General features: G+C 45.9%; 24 non-coding genes across 24 annotated transcripts; 18 read left to right on the top strand and 6 right to left on the bottom strand.

Annotated features, from left to right (window-relative positions):
• The first annotated feature begins 670 nt into the window (after positions 1 to 670).
• On the top strand, positions 671 to 743 carry trnav-aac (transfer RNA valine (anticodon AAC)). The gene has a single exon. It is a non-coding gene; the product is annotated as a tRNA-Val (tRNA).
• Positions 744 to 1,328: 585 nt separating this feature from the next.
• Positions 1,329 to 1,401, top strand: trnav-cac (transfer RNA valine (anticodon CAC)). The gene has a single exon. It is a non-coding gene; the product is annotated as a tRNA-Val (tRNA).
• Positions 1,402 to 1,863: 462 nt separating this feature from the next.
• trnaq-uug (transfer RNA glutamine (anticodon UUG)) lies at positions 1,864 to 1,935 on the bottom strand. Its single transcript has one exon. It is a non-coding gene; the product is annotated as a tRNA-Gln (tRNA).
• A 151-nt stretch (positions 1,936 to 2,086) lies between these two features.
• Positions 2,087 to 2,158, top strand: trnad-guc (transfer RNA aspartic acid (anticodon GUC)). Its single transcript has one exon. It is a non-coding gene; the product is annotated as a tRNA-Asp (tRNA).
• A 582-nt stretch (positions 2,159 to 2,740) lies between these two features.
• Positions 2,741 to 2,813, top strand: trnav-aac (transfer RNA valine (anticodon AAC)). Its single transcript has one exon. It is a non-coding gene; the product is annotated as a tRNA-Val (tRNA).
• Positions 2,814 to 3,398: 585 nt separating this feature from the next.
• On the top strand, positions 3,399 to 3,471 carry trnav-cac (transfer RNA valine (anticodon CAC)). Its single transcript has one exon. It is a non-coding gene; the product is annotated as a tRNA-Val (tRNA).
• Positions 3,472 to 3,933: 462 nt separating this feature from the next.
• Positions 3,934 to 4,005, bottom strand: trnaq-uug (transfer RNA glutamine (anticodon UUG)). The gene has a single exon. It is a non-coding gene; the product is annotated as a tRNA-Gln (tRNA).
• An 805-nt stretch (positions 4,006 to 4,810) lies between these two features.
• trnav-aac (transfer RNA valine (anticodon AAC)) lies at positions 4,811 to 4,883 on the top strand. The gene has a single exon. It is a non-coding gene; the product is annotated as a tRNA-Val (tRNA).
• Positions 4,884 to 5,468: 585 nt separating this feature from the next.
• On the top strand, positions 5,469 to 5,541 carry trnav-cac (transfer RNA valine (anticodon CAC)). Its single transcript has one exon. It is a non-coding gene; the product is annotated as a tRNA-Val (tRNA).
• A 462-nt stretch (positions 5,542 to 6,003) lies between these two features.
• trnaq-uug (transfer RNA glutamine (anticodon UUG)) lies at positions 6,004 to 6,075 on the bottom strand. Its single transcript has one exon. It is a non-coding gene; the product is annotated as a tRNA-Gln (tRNA).
• Positions 6,076 to 6,226: 151 nt separating this feature from the next.
• On the top strand, positions 6,227 to 6,298 carry trnad-guc (transfer RNA aspartic acid (anticodon GUC)). Its single transcript has one exon. It is a non-coding gene; the product is annotated as a tRNA-Asp (tRNA).
• A 582-nt stretch (positions 6,299 to 6,880) lies between these two features.
• Positions 6,881 to 6,953, top strand: trnav-aac (transfer RNA valine (anticodon AAC)). Its single transcript has one exon. It is a non-coding gene; the product is annotated as a tRNA-Val (tRNA).
• A 585-nt stretch (positions 6,954 to 7,538) lies between these two features.
• On the top strand, positions 7,539 to 7,611 carry trnav-cac (transfer RNA valine (anticodon CAC)). The gene has a single exon. It is a non-coding gene; the product is annotated as a tRNA-Val (tRNA).
• A 462-nt stretch (positions 7,612 to 8,073) lies between these two features.
• Positions 8,074 to 8,145, bottom strand: trnaq-uug (transfer RNA glutamine (anticodon UUG)). The gene has a single exon. It is a non-coding gene; the product is annotated as a tRNA-Gln (tRNA).
• A 151-nt stretch (positions 8,146 to 8,296) lies between these two features.
• Positions 8,297 to 8,368, top strand: trnad-guc (transfer RNA aspartic acid (anticodon GUC)). The gene has a single exon. It is a non-coding gene; the product is annotated as a tRNA-Asp (tRNA).
• Positions 8,369 to 8,950: 582 nt separating this feature from the next.
• On the top strand, positions 8,951 to 9,023 carry trnav-aac (transfer RNA valine (anticodon AAC)). The gene has a single exon. It is a non-coding gene; the product is annotated as a tRNA-Val (tRNA).
• A 585-nt stretch (positions 9,024 to 9,608) lies between these two features.
• On the top strand, positions 9,609 to 9,681 carry trnav-cac (transfer RNA valine (anticodon CAC)). Its single transcript has one exon. It is a non-coding gene; the product is annotated as a tRNA-Val (tRNA).
• Positions 9,682 to 10,143: 462 nt separating this feature from the next.
• On the bottom strand, positions 10,144 to 10,215 carry trnaq-uug (transfer RNA glutamine (anticodon UUG)). Its single transcript has one exon. It is a non-coding gene; the product is annotated as a tRNA-Gln (tRNA).
• Positions 10,216 to 11,020: 805 nt separating this feature from the next.
• On the top strand, positions 11,021 to 11,093 carry trnav-aac (transfer RNA valine (anticodon AAC)). Its single transcript has one exon. It is a non-coding gene; the product is annotated as a tRNA-Val (tRNA).
• Positions 11,094 to 11,678: 585 nt separating this feature from the next.
• On the top strand, positions 11,679 to 11,751 carry trnav-cac (transfer RNA valine (anticodon CAC)). The gene has a single exon. It is a non-coding gene; the product is annotated as a tRNA-Val (tRNA).
• Positions 11,752 to 12,213: 462 nt separating this feature from the next.
• Positions 12,214 to 12,285, bottom strand: trnaq-uug (transfer RNA glutamine (anticodon UUG)). Its single transcript has one exon. It is a non-coding gene; the product is annotated as a tRNA-Gln (tRNA).
• Positions 12,286 to 12,436: 151 nt separating this feature from the next.
• Positions 12,437 to 12,508, top strand: trnad-guc (transfer RNA aspartic acid (anticodon GUC)). The gene has a single exon. It is a non-coding gene; the product is annotated as a tRNA-Asp (tRNA).
• Positions 12,509 to 13,090: 582 nt separating this feature from the next.
• Positions 13,091 to 13,163, top strand: trnav-aac (transfer RNA valine (anticodon AAC)). Its single transcript has one exon. It is a non-coding gene; the product is annotated as a tRNA-Val (tRNA).
• Positions 13,164 to 13,748: 585 nt separating this feature from the next.
• trnav-cac (transfer RNA valine (anticodon CAC)) lies at positions 13,749 to 13,821 on the top strand. The gene has a single exon. It is a non-coding gene; the product is annotated as a tRNA-Val (tRNA).
• Positions 13,822 to 13,964: the final 143 nt, after the last annotated feature.

Consider the following 13,964-nt stretch of genomic DNA (forward strand, 5'->3'; position numbering starts at 1 on the left):
GACAGAGGCTTGCAGGTCCTCGTTAGTATAGTGGACAGTATCTCCGCCTGTCACGCGGAAGACCGGGGTTCGATTCCCCAACGGGGAGTGAGCAGTCTCCTTCTCTGCTCTGCCTTTTACCTGGAATGACCACACACCCGTTAATCGCACGCTACGTGCATTTTTTTTGCACAGAGTCCATCATTCAAAAAGACCCTGTGGAATTTCTCCACCACATCCTAGTCGATCTAACAATCTAGTCCTATAATGGGTTTGAAAAAACATCAATTCCACCTGTGCACTCATAAGTCAAAAATGTCTTCTAGGCAAGAGCTCCCATGAGAAGAGAAGCTTGTCCAAGAGAACTCTGCTTGTCCAGCGTTTTCTCTGCTTTACTTGCGTCCCTATTAACAAATAAGTCTCGTGTGTTTGTCTTCTGTAGGTTGTGTGCTAGCCTGACAAAGAACATCAAAGAGCTTGTCAACAAGAAGATCAGCTCCCATTTGAAGAGATGCTATCTCGAGATCACAATTTGGATTGTCAATATAACCATAAATGGGGGAATGCTTGAAAAATGACACAAATGGGAGTTCCCCGCTTCTCACTAGTCCTACATGATCTGTCATAAAAGTCCTCAAATTTAAGAAGGCATCGAATTGCCCCTCTAATGACGAGAGGGCATGCACGCTCAGTTTCCGTAGTGTAGTGGTTATCACGTTCGCCTAACACGCGAAAGGTCCCTGGTCCGAAACCAGGCGGAAACATGCTTCTTTGTTTCCCCATACAAAAGTGTCTGCCTGCAGGCATTGCTTTATCTTATGGGGTTGTACTGCTGTTTGGCACAAAGAGGAGTGAAAGTACTCAAATCTTGTACAGGGCTCTGACGCTTGTAACCTTTGGATGCTCATGTTGTAAAAAGTTGTCTATAGCCCAAATTTCAGGAAATTTCACACAAACCAACATGTCTCCAGTCACCATATTTACTGAAGATGCAGGCACAGACTAAGCTCTTGGAAATGAGTGTCTCTAGCTGGCCTGCCCAGGACTTGGGCCTATTTTCAGCCAATGCACAACGTGATCAACCGCATGGCCTCTTTAGATAACAGTTCTGGGCTTCTTAGGGCAGCATATGTCGAGCTGCGCTTGCTTCAGAGAACTCCTAAATGTCAAAAGTTTTTAAGTGAGCCTAACATCGAGACTATAGTTCAGATTCCTTGCTAGCGAGCGTCTGTCTCTTCTCCATGGTTCCTTCTGTTCAAGGGCATGATAGTAACCTGCCATCAGATTTGTCAGATTGGCCAGATTACTGATTGAGAGACATTCCAAAGCCAAGCAAGCCATCACTCACCGTTTCCGTAGTGTAGTGGTTATCACATTTGCCTCACACGCGAAAGTTCCCCGGTCCGAAACCGGGCGGAAACATGGGTGTTTTGCTTCTTTGGTCACAAGGGAATTGATGTTCACTGTTTAGACAACTCTGCTTGTCCAGCATTTTCTCTGTTTTACTTGCGTCCCTATTGAGAAATAAGACTCCTAGTTTTGTCTTCTATAGGTTGTGTGCTAGCCAAGCAAAGGACATCAAAAAGCTTGTCAACCAGAAGCTCAGAGCCTTCAGTGGTGGCAACAGAGTTAGAAGTGAGAAGAGTACAAGGGGAATTGTTGCCTTGAGTCACGGTGGCCAATGAAAGATACAGCAGGACGCTGAAGTGGAAAGTGCAGTACAAGAGCATGAGCGAGGTTTGGTGCGGCATGAAGACCATGCGCAGATGGGATCAGCCAACAGAAGAGGAGTGGAATTGACTGGGCCACTAACTTGTTCTTTAAGTCATTAAACTCTCATGCTAGCTTGTGCTAATGCGGAGCAAAGGGCTAGAAAGCCAAATGAGGCTCCACTGAGACTTGAACTCAGATCACTGGATTCAAAGTCCAGAGTGCTAACCATTTCACCATGGAACCCTGCTGAAAGCAGAAAAAAGTTCTCTGTCAAACACCAATAAAACTGTAGTTCCTGGTAAAGTGATGGGGTTCTTTACATGGCCGACGAGAGTTTGCGTGTCATACCTGCTGCGAATCCCACCTTGACATGACGCCGACAGAGGCTTGCAGGTCCTCGTTAGTATAGTGGACAGTATCTCCGCCTGTCACGCGGAAGACCGGGGTTCGATTCCCCGACGGGGAGTGAGCAGTCTCCTTCTCTGCTCTTCCTTTTACCTGGAATGACCACACACCCGTTAATCGCACGCTACGTGCATTTTTTTTGCACAGAGTCCATCATTCAAAAAGACCCTGTGGAATTTCTCCACCAGATCCTAGTCGATCTAACAATCTAGTCCTATAATGGGTTTGAAAAAACATCAATTCCACCTGTGCACTCATAAGTCAAAAATGTCTTCTAGGCAAGAGCTCCCATGAGAAGAGAAGCTTGTCCAAGAGAGCTCTGCTTGTCCAGCGTTTTCTCTGCTTTACTTGCGTCCCTATTAACAAATAAGTCTCGTGTGTTTGTCTTCTGTAGGTTGTGTGCTAGCCTGACAAAGAACATCAAAGAGCTTGTCAACAAGAAGATCAGCTCCCATTTGAAGAGATGCTATCTCGAGATCACAATTTGGATTGTCAATATAACCATAAATGGGGGAATGCTTGAAAAATGACACAAATGGGAGTTCCCCGCTTCTCACTAGTCCTACATGATCTGTCATAAAAGTCCTCAAATTTAAGAAGGCATCGAATTGCCCCTCTAATGACGAGAGGGCATGCACGCTCCGTTTCCGTAGTGTAGTGGTTATCACGTTCGCCTAACACGCGAAAGGTCCCTGGTCCGAAGCCAGGCGGAAACATGTGTCTTTGTTTCCCGATACAAAAGTGTCTGCCTGCAGGCATTGCTTTATCTTATGGGGTTGTACTGCTGTTTGGCACAAAGAGGAGTGAAAGTACTCAAATCTTGTACAGGGCTCTGACGCTTGTAACCTTTGGATGCTCATGTTGTAAAAAGTTGTCTATAGCCCAAATTTCAGGAAATTTCACACAAACCAACATGTCTCCAGTCACCATATTTACTGAAGATGCAGGCACAGACTAAGCTCTTGGAAATGAGTGTCTCTAGCTGGCCTGCCCAGGACTTGGGCCTATTTTCAGCCAATGCACAACGTCATCAACCGCATGGCCTCTTTAGATAACAGTTCTGGGCTTCTTAGGGCAGCATATGTCGAGCTGCGCTTGCTTCAGAGAACTCCTAAATGTCAAAAGTTTTTAAGTGAGCCTAACATCGAGACTATAGTTCAGATTCCTTGCTAGCGAGCGTCTGTCTCTTCTCCATGGTTCCTTCTGTTCAAGGGCATGATAGTAACCTGCCATCAGATTTGTCAGATTGGCCAGATTACTGATTGAGACACATTCCAAAGCCAAGCGAGCCATCACTCACAGTTTCCGTAGTGTAGTGGTTATCACATTTGTCTCACACGCGAAAGGTCCCCGGTCCGAAACCGGGCGGAAACATGGGTGTTTTGCTTCTTTGGTCACAAGGGAATTGATGTTCACTGTTTAGACAACTCTGCTTGTCCAGCATTTTCTCTGTTTTACTTGCGTCCCTATTGAGAAATAAGACTCCTAGTTTTGTCTTCTATAGGTTGTGTGCTAGCCAAGCAAAGGACATCAAAAAGCTTGTCAACCAGAAGCTCAGAGCCTTCAGTGGTGGCAACAGAGTTAGAAGTGAGAAGAGTACAAGGGGAATTGTTGCCTTGAGTCACGGTGGCCAATGAAAGATACAGCAGGACGCTGAAGTGGAAAGTGCAGTACAAGAGCAAGAGCGAGGTTTGGTGCGGCATGAAGACCACGCGCAGATGGGATCAGCCAACAGAAGAGGAGTGGAATTGACTGGGCCACTAACTTGTTCTTTAAGTCATTAAACTCTCATGCTAGCTTGTGCTAATGCGGAGCAAAGGGCTAGAAAGCCAAATGAGGATCCACTGAGACTTGAACTCAGATCACTGGATTCAAAGTCCAGAGTGCTAACCGTTACACCATGGAACCCTGCTGAAAGCAGAAAAAAGTTCTCTGTCAAACACCCATAAAACTGTAGTTCCTGGTAAAGTGATGGGGTTTTTTACATGGCCGACGAGAGTTTGCGTGTCATACCTGCTGCGAATCCCACCTTGACATGACTCCGACAGAGGCTTGCAGGTCCTCGTTAGTATAGTGGACAGTATCTCCGCCTGTCACGCGGAAGACCGGGGTTCGATTCCCCAACGGGGAGTGAGCAGTCTCCTTCTCTGCTCTGCCTTTTACCTGGAATGACCACACACCCGTTAATCGCACGCTACGTGCATTTTTTTTGCACAGAGTCCATCATTCAAAAAGACCCTGTGGAATTTCTCCACCACATCCTAGTCGATCTAACAATCTAGTCCTATAATGGGTTTGAAAAAACATCAATTCCACCTGTGCACTCATAAGTCAAAAATGTCTTCTAGGCAAGAGCTCCCATGAGAAGAGAAGCTTGTCCAAGAGAACTCTGCTTGTCCAGCGTTTTCTCTGCTTTACTTGCGTCCCTATTAACAAATAAGTCTCGTGTGTTTGTCTTCTGTAGGTTGTGTGCTAGCCTGACAAAGAACATCAAAGAGCTTGTCAACAAGAAGATCAGCTCCCATTTGAAGAGATGCTATCTCGAGATCACAATTTGGATTGTCAATATAACCATAAATGGGGGAATGCTTGAAAAATGACACAAATGGGAGTTCCCCGCTTCTCACTAGTCCTACATGATCTGTCATAAAAGTCCTCAAATTTAAGAAGGCATCGAATTGCCCCTCTAATGACGAGAGGGCATGCACGCTCAGTTTCCGTAGTGTAGTGGTTATCACGTTCGCCTAACACGCGAAAGGTCCCTGGTCCGAAACCAGGCGGAAACATGCTTCTTTGTTTCCCCATACAAAAGTGTCTGCCTGCAGGCATTGCTTTATCTTATGGGGTTGTACTGCTGTTTGGCACAAAGAGGAGTGAAAGTACTCAAATCTTGTACAGGGCTCTGACGCTTGTAACCTTTGGATGCTCATGTTGTAAAAAGTTGTCTATAGCCCAAATTTCAGGAAATTTCACACAAACCAACATGTCTCCAGTCACCATATTTACTGAAGATGCAGGCACAGACTAAGCTCTTGGAAATGAGTGTCTCTAGCTGGCCTGCCCAGGACTTGGGCCTATTTTCAGCCAATGCACAACGTCATCAACCGCATGGCCTCTTTAGATAACAGTTCTGGGCTTCTTAGGGCAGCATATGTCGAGCTGCGCTTGCTTCAGAGAACTCCTAAATGTCAAAAGTTTTTAAGTGAGCCTAACATCGAGACTATAGTTCAGATTCCTTGCTAGCGAGCGTCTGTCTCTTCTCCATGGTTCCTTCTGTTCAAGGGCATGATAGTAACCTGCCATCAGATTTGTCAGATTGGCCAGATTACTGATTGAGAGACATTCCAAAGCCAAGCAAGCCATCACTCACCGTTTCCGTAGTGTAGTGGTTATCACATTTGCCTCACACGCGAAAGTTCCCCGGTCCGAAACCGGGCGGAAACATGGGTGTTTTGCTTCTTTGGTCACAAGGGAATTGATGTTCACTGTTTAGACAACTCTGCTTGTCCAGCATTTTCTCTGTTTTACTTGCGTCCCTATTGAGAAATAAGACTCCTAGTTTTGTCTTCTATAGGTTGTGTGCTAGCCAAGCAAAGGACATCAAAAAGCTTGTCAACCAGAAGCTCAGAGCCTTCAGTGGTGGCAACAGAGTTAGAAGTGAGAAGAGTACAAGGGGAATTGTTGCCTTGAGTCACGGTGGCCAATGAAAGATACAGCAGGACGCTGAAGTGGAAAGTGCAGTACAAGAGCATGAGCGAGGTTTGGTGCGGCATGAAGACCATGCGCAGATGGGATCAGCCAACAGAAGAGGAGTGGAATTGACTGGGCCACTAACTTGTTCTTTAAGTCATTAAACTCTCATGCTAGCTTGTGCTAATGCGGAGCAAAGGGCTAGAAAGCCAAATGAGGCTCCACTGAGACTTGAACTCAGATCACTGGATTCAAAGTCCAGAGTGCTAACCATTTCACCATGGAACCCTGCTGAAAGAAGAAAAAAGTTCTCTGTCAAACACCAATAAAACTGTAGTTCCTGGTAAAGTGATGGGGTTCTTTACATGGCCGACGAGAGTTTGCGTGTCATACCTGCTGCGAATCCCACCTTGACATGACGCCGACAGAGGCTTGCAGGTCCTCGTTAGTATAGTGGACAGTATCTCCGCCTGTCACGCGGAAGACCGGGGTTCGATTCCCCGACGGGGAGTGAGCAGTCTCCTTCTCTGCTCTTCCTTTTACCTGGAATGACCACACACCCGTTAATCGCACGCTACGTGCATTTTTTTTGCACAGAGTCCATCATTCAAAAAGACCCTGTGGAATTTCTCCACCAGATCCTAGTCGATCTAACAATCTAGTCCTATAATGGGTTTGAAAAAACATCAATTCCACCTGTGCACTCATAAGTCAAAAATGTCTTCTAGGCAAGAGCTCCCATGAGAAGAGAAGCTTGTCCAAGAGAACTCTGCTTGTCCAGCGTTTTCTCTGCTTTACTTGCGTCCCTATTAACAAATAAGTCTCGTGTGTTTGTCTTCTGTAGGTTGTGTGCTAGCCTGACAAAGAACATCAAAGAGCTTGTCAACAAGAAGATCAGCTCCCATTTGAAGAGATGCTATCTCGAGATCACAATTTGGATTGTCAATATAACCATAAATGGGGGAATGCTTGAAAAATGACACAAATGGGAGTTCCCCGCTTCTCACTAGTCCTACATGATCTGTCATAAAAGTCCTCAAATTTAAGAAGGCATCGAATTGCCCCTCTAATGACGAGAGGGCATGCACGCTCCGTTTCCGTAGTGTAGTGGTTATCACGTTCGCCTAACACGCGAAAGGTCCCTGGTCCGAAACCAGGCGGAAACATGCTTCTTTGTTTCCCCATACAAAAGTGTCTGCCTGCAGGCATTGCTTTATCTTATGGGGTTGTACTGCTGTTTGGCACAAAGAGGAGTGAAAGTACTCAAATCTTGTACAGGCCTCTGACGCTTGTAACCTTTGGATGCTCATGTTGTAAAAAGTTGTCTATAGCCCAAATTTCAGGAAATTTCACACAAACCAACATGTCTCCAGTCACCATATTTACTGAAGATGCAGGCACAGACTAAGCTCTTGGAAATGAGTGTCTCTAGCTGGCCTGCCCAGGACTTGGGCCTATTTTCAGCCAATGCACAACGTCATCAACCGCATGGCCTCTTTAGATAACAGTTCTGGGCTTCTTAGGGCAGCATATGTCGAGCTGCGCTTGCTTCAGAGAACTCCTAAATGTCAAAAGTTTTTAAGTGAGCCTAACATCGAGACTATAGTTCAGATTCCTTGCTAGCGAGCGTCTGTCTCTTCTCCATGGTTCCTTCTGTTCAAGGGCATGATAGTAACCTGCCATCAGATTTGTCAGATTGGCCAGATTACTGATTGAGACACATTCCAAAGCCAAGCAAGCCATCACTCACCGTTTCCGTAGTGTAGTGGTTATCACATTCGCCTCACACGCGAAAGGTCCCCGGTCCGAAACCGGGCGGAAACATGGGTGTTTTGCTTCTTTGGTCACAAGGGAATTGATGTTCACTGTTTAGACAACTCTGCTTGTCCAGCATTTTCTCTGTTTTACTTGCGTCCCTATTGAGAAATAAGACTCCTAGTTTTGTCTTCTATAGGTTGTGTGCTAGCCAAGCAAAGGACATCAAAAAGCTTGTCAACCAGAAGCTCAGAGCCTTCAGTGGTGGCAACAGAGTTAGAAGTGAGAAGAGTACAAGGGGAATTGTTGCCTTGAGTGACGGTGGCCAATGAAAGATACAGCAGGACGCTGAAGTGGAAAGTGCAGTACAAGAGCAAGAGCGAGGTTTGGTGCGGCATGAAGACCACGCGCAGATGGGATCAGCCAACAGAAGAGGAGTGGAATTGACTGGGCCACTAACTTGTTCTTTAAGTCATTAAACTCTCATGCTAGCTTGTGCTAATGCGGAGCAAAGGGCTAGAAAGCCAAATGAGGCTCCACTGAGACTTGAACTCAGATCACTGGATTCAAAGTCCAGAGTGCTAACCGTTACACCATGGAACCCTGCTGAAAGCTGAAAAAAGTTCTCTGTCAAACACCCATAAAACTGTAGTTCCTGGTAAAGTGATGGGTTTTTTTACATGGCCGACGAGAGTTTGCGTGTCATACCTGCTGCGAATCCCACCTTGACATGACGCCGACAGAGGTTTGCAGGTCCTCGTTAGTATAGTGGACAGTATCTCCGCCTGTCACGCGGAAGACCGGGGTTCGATTCCCCGACGGGGAGTGAGCAGTCTCCTTCTCTGCTCTGCCTTTTACCTGGAATGACCACACACCCGTTAATCGCACGCTACGTGCATTTTTTTTGCACAGAGTCCATCATTCAAAAAGACCCTGTGGAATTTCTCCACCACATCCTAGTCGATCTAACAATCTAGTCCTATAATGGGTTTGAAAAAACATCAATTCCACCTGTGCACTCATAAGTCAAAAATGTCTTCTAGGCAAGAGCTCCCATGAGAAGAGAAGCTTGTCCAAGAGAACTCTGCTTGTCCAGCGTTTTCTCTGCTTTACTTGCGTCCCTATTAACAAATAAGTCTCGTGTGTTTGTCTTCTGTAGGTTGTGTGCTAGCCTGACAAAGAACATCAAAGAGCTTGTCAACAAGAAGATCAGCTCCCATTTGAAGAGATGCTATCTCGAGATCACAATTTGGATTGTCAATATAACCATAAATGGGGGAATGCTTGAAAAATGACACAAATGGGAGTTCCCCGCTTCTCACTAGTCCTACATGATCTGTCATAAAAGTCCTCAAATTTAAGAAGGCATCGAATTGCCCCTCTAATGACGAGAGGGCATGCACGCTCCGTTTCCGTAGTGTAGTGGTTATCACGTTCGCCTAACACGCGAAAGGTCCCTGGTCCGAAACCAGGCGGAAACATGCTTCTTTGTTTCCCCATACAAAAGTGTCTGCCTGCAGGCATTGCTTTATCTTATGGGGTTGTACTGCTGTTTGGCACAAAGAGGAGTGAAAGTACTCAAATCTTGTACAGGCCTCTGACGCTTGTAACCTTTGGATGCTCATGTTGTAAAAAGTTGTCTATAGCCCAAATTTCAGGAAATTTCACACAAACCAACATGTCTCCAGTCACCATATTTACTGAAGATGCAGGCACAGACTAAGCTCTTGGAAATGAGTGTCTCTAGCTGGCCTGCCCAGGACTTGGGCCTATTTTCAGCCAATGCACAATGTGATCAACCGCATGGCCTCTTTAGATAACAGTTCTGGGCTTCTTAGGGCAGCATATGTCGAGCTGCGCTTGCTTCAGAGAACTCCTAAATGTCAAAAGTTTTTAAGTGAGACTAACATCAAGACTATAGTACAGATTCCTTGCTAGCGAGCGTCTGTCTCTTCTCCATGGTTCCTTCTGTTCAAGGGCATGATAGTAACCTGCCATCAGATTTGTCAGATTGGCCAGATTACTGATTGAGACACATTCCAAAGCCAAGCAAGCCATCACTCACAGTTTCCGTAGTGTAGTGGTTATCACATTCGCCTCACACGCGAAAGGTCCCCGGTCCGAAACCGGGCGGAAACATGGGTGTTTTGCTTCTTTGGTCACAAGGGAATTGATGTTCACTGTTTAGACAACTCTGCTTGTCCAGCATTTTCTCTGTTTTACTTGCGTCCCTATTGAGAAATAAGACTCCTAGTTTTGTCTTCTATAGGTTGTGTGCTAGCCAAGCAAAGGACATCAAAAAGCTTGTCAACCAGAAGCTCAGAGCCTTCAGTGGTGGCAACAGAGTTAGAAGTGAGAAGAGTACAAGGGGAATTGTTGCCTTGAGTGACGGTGGCCAATGAAAGATACAGCAGGACGCTGAAGTGGAAAGTGCAGTACAAGAGCAAGAGCGAGGTTTGGTGCGGCATGAAGACCACGCGCAGATGGGATCAGCCAACAGAAGAGGAGTGGAATTGACTGGGCCACTAACTTGTTCTTTAAGTCATTAAACTCTCATGCTAGCTTGTGCTAATGCGGAGCAAAGGGCTAGAAAGCCAAATGAGGCTCCACTGAGACTTGAACTCAGATCACTGGATTCAAAGTCCAGAGTGCTAACCGTTACACCATGGAACCCTGCTGAAAGCAGAAAAAAGTTCTCTGTCAAACACCCATAAAACTGTAGTTCCTGGTAAAGTGATGGGTTTTTTTACATGGCCGACGAGAGTTTGCGTGTCATACCTGCTGCGAATCCCACCTTGACATGACGCCGACAGAGGTTTGCAGGTCCTCGTTAGTATAGTGGACAGTATCTCTGCCTGTCACGCGGAAGACCGGGGTTCGATTCCCCGACGGGGAGTGAGCAGTCTCCTTCTCTGCTCTGCCTTTTACCTGGAATGACCACACACCCGTTAATCGCACGCTACGTGCATTTTTTTTGCACAGAGTCCATCATTCAAAAAGACCCTGTGGAATTTCTCCACCACATCCTAGTCGATCTAACAATCTAGTCCTATAATGGGTTTGAAAAAACATCAATTCCACCTGTGCACTCATAAGTCAAAAATGTCTTCTAGGCAAGAGCTCCCATGAGAAGAGAAGCTTGTCCAAGAGAACTCTGCTTGTCCAGCGTTTTCTCTGCTTTACTTGCGTCCCTATTAACAAATAAGTCTCGTGTGTTTGTCTTCTGTAGGTTGTGTGCTAGCCTGACAAAGAACATCAAAGAGCTTGTCAACAAGAAGATCAGCTCCCATTTGAAGAGATGCTATCTCGAGATCACAATTTGGATTGTCAATATAACCATAAATGGGGGAATGCTTGAAAAATGACACAAATGGGAGTTCCCCGCTTCTCACTAGTCCTACATGATCTGTCATAAAAGTCCTCAAATTTAAGAAGGCATCGAATTGCCCCTCTAATGACGAGAGGGCATGCACGCTCCGTTTCCGTAGTGTAGTGGTTATCACGTTCGCCTAACACGCGAAAGGTCCCTGGTCCGAAACCAGGCGGAAACATGCTTCTTTGTTTCCCCATACAAAAGTGTCTGCCTGCAGGCATTGCTTTATCTTATGGGGTTGTACTGCTGTTTGGCACAAAGAGGAGTGAAAGTACTCAAATCTTGTACAGGGCTCTGACGCTTGTAACCTTTGGATGCTCATGTTGTAAAAAGTTGTCTATAGCCCAAATTTCAGGAAATTTCACACAAACCAACATGTCTCCAGTCACCATATTTACTGAAGATGCAGGCACAGACTAAGCTCTTGGAAATGAGTGTCTCTAGCTGGCCTGCCCAGGACTTGGGCCTATTTTCAGCCAATGCACAACGTCATCAACCGCATGGCCTCTTTAGATAACAGTTCTGGGCTTCTTAGGGCAGCATATGTCGAGCTGCGCTTGCTTCAGAGAACTCCTAAATGTCAAAAGTTTTTAAGTGAGCCTAACATCGAGACTATAGTTCAGATTCCTTGCTAGCGAGCGTCTGTCTCTTCTCCATGGTTCCTTCTGTTCAAGGGCATGATAGTAACCTGCCATCAGATTTGTCAGATTGGCCAGATTACTGATTGAGACACATTCCAAAGCCAAGCGAGCCATCACTCACAGTTTCCGTAGTGTAGTGGTTATCACATTTGCCTCACACGCGAAAGGACCCCGGTACGAAACCGGGCGGAAACATGGGTGTTTTGCTTCTTTGGTCACAAGGGAATTGATGTTCACTGTTTAGACAACTCTGCTTGTCCAGCATTTTCTCTGTTTTACTTGCGTTCCTATTGAGAAATAAGACTCCTAGTTTTGTCTTCTATAGGTTGTGTGCTAGCCAAGCAAAGGACATCAAAAAGCTTGTCAACCAGAAGCTCAGAGCCTTCAGTGGTGGCAACAGAGTTAGAAGTGAGAAGAGTACAAGGGGAATTGTTGCCTTGAGTCACGGTGGCCAATGAAAGATACAGCAGGACGCTGAAGTGGAAAGTGCAGTACAAGAGCAAGAGCGAGGTTTGGTGCGGCATGAAGACCACGCGCAGATGGGATCAGCCAACAGAAGAGGAGTGGAATTGACTGGGCCACTAACTTGTTCTTTAAGTCATTAAACTCTCATGCTAGCTTGTGCTAATGCGGAGCAAAGGGCTAGAAAGCCAAATGAGGCTCCACTGAGACTTGAACTCAGATCACTGGATTCAAAGTCCAGAGTGCTAACCGTTACACCATGGAACCCTGCTGAAAGCAGAAAAAAGTTCTCTGTCAAACACCCATAAAACTGTAGTTCCTGGTAAAGTGATGGGGTTTTTTACATGGCCGACGAGAGTTTGCGTGTCATACCTGCTGCGAATCCCACCTTGACATGACGCCGACAGAGGCTTGCAGGTCCTCGTTAGTATAGTGGACAGTATCTCCGCCTGTCACGCGGAAGACCGGGGTTCGATTCCCCGACGGGGAGTGAGCAGTCTCCTTCTCTGCTCTACCTTTTACCTGGAATGACCACACACCCGTTAATCGCACGCTACGTGCATTTTTTTTGCACAGAGTCCATCATTCAAAAAGACCCTGTGGAATTTCTCCACCACATCCTAGTCGATCTAACAATCTAGTCCTATAATGGGTTTGAAAAAACATCAATTCCACCTGTGCACTCATAAGTCAAAAATGTCTTCTAGGCAAGAGCTCCCATGAGAAGAGAAGCTTGTCCAAGAGAACTCTGCTTGTCCAGCGTTTTCTCTGCTTTACTTGCGTCCCTATTAACAAATAAGTCTCGTGTGTTTGTCTTCTGTAGGTTGTGTGCTAGCCTGACAAAGAACATCAAAGAGCTTGTCAACAAGAAGATCAGCTCCCATTTGAAGAGATGCTATCTCGAGATCACAATTTGGATTGTCAATATAACCATAAATGGGGGAATGCTTGAAAAATGACACAAATGGGAGTTCCCCGCTTCTCACTAGTCCTACATGATCTGTCATAAAAGTCCTCAAATTTAAGAAGGCATCGAATTGCCCCTCTAATGACGAGAGGGCATGCACGCTCCGTTTCCGTAGTGTAGTGGTTATCACGTTCGCCTAACACGCGAAAGGTCCCTGGTCCGAAACCAGGCGGAAACATGCTTCTTTGTTTCCCCATACAAAAGTGTCTGCCTGCAGGCATTGCTTTATCTTATGGGGTTGTACTGCTGTTTGGCACAAAGAGGAGTGAAAGTACTCAAATCTTGTACAGGGCTCTGACGCTTGTAACCTTTGGATGCTCATGTTGTAAAAAGTTGTCTATAGCCCAAATTTCAGGAAATTTCACACAAACCAACATGTCTCCAGTCACCATATTTACTGAAGATGCAGGCACAGACTAAGCTCTTGGAAATGAGTGTCTCTAGCTGGCCTGCCCAGGACTTGGGCCTATTTTCAGCCAATGCACAACGTCATCAACCGCATGGCCTCTTTAGATAACAGTTCTGGGCTTCTTAGGGCAGCATATGTCGAGCTGCGCTTGCTTCAGAGAACTCCTAAATGTCAAAAGTTTTTAAGTGAGCCTAACATCGAGACTATAGTTCAGATTCCTTGCTAGCGAGCGTCTGTCTCTTCTCCATGGTTCCTTCTGTTCAAGGGCATGATAGTAACCTGCCATCAGATTTGTCAGATTGGCCAGATTACTGATTGAGACACATTCCAAAGCCAAGCGAGCCATCACTCACAGTTTCCGTAGTGTAGTGGTTATCACATTTGCCTCACACGCGAAAGGTCCCCGGTCCGAAACCGGGCGGAAACATGGGTGTTTTGCTTCTTTGGTCACAAGGGAATTGATGTTCACTGTTTAGACAACTCTGCTTGTCCAGCATTTTCTCTGTTTTACTTGCGTCCCTATTGAGAAATAAGACTCCTAGTTTTGTCTTCTATAGGTTGTGTGCTAGC

This window comes from Mchenga conophoros, linkage group LG11, assembly GCF_057382185.1.
Source record: "Mchenga conophoros isolate Kocher_MC1m ecotype Shallow Benthic linkage group LG11, M_conophoros_male_GT1.1, whole genome shotgun sequence".
Classification (NCBI taxonomy): domain Eukaryota; kingdom Metazoa; phylum Chordata; class Actinopteri; order Cichliformes; family Cichlidae; genus Mchenga; species Mchenga conophoros.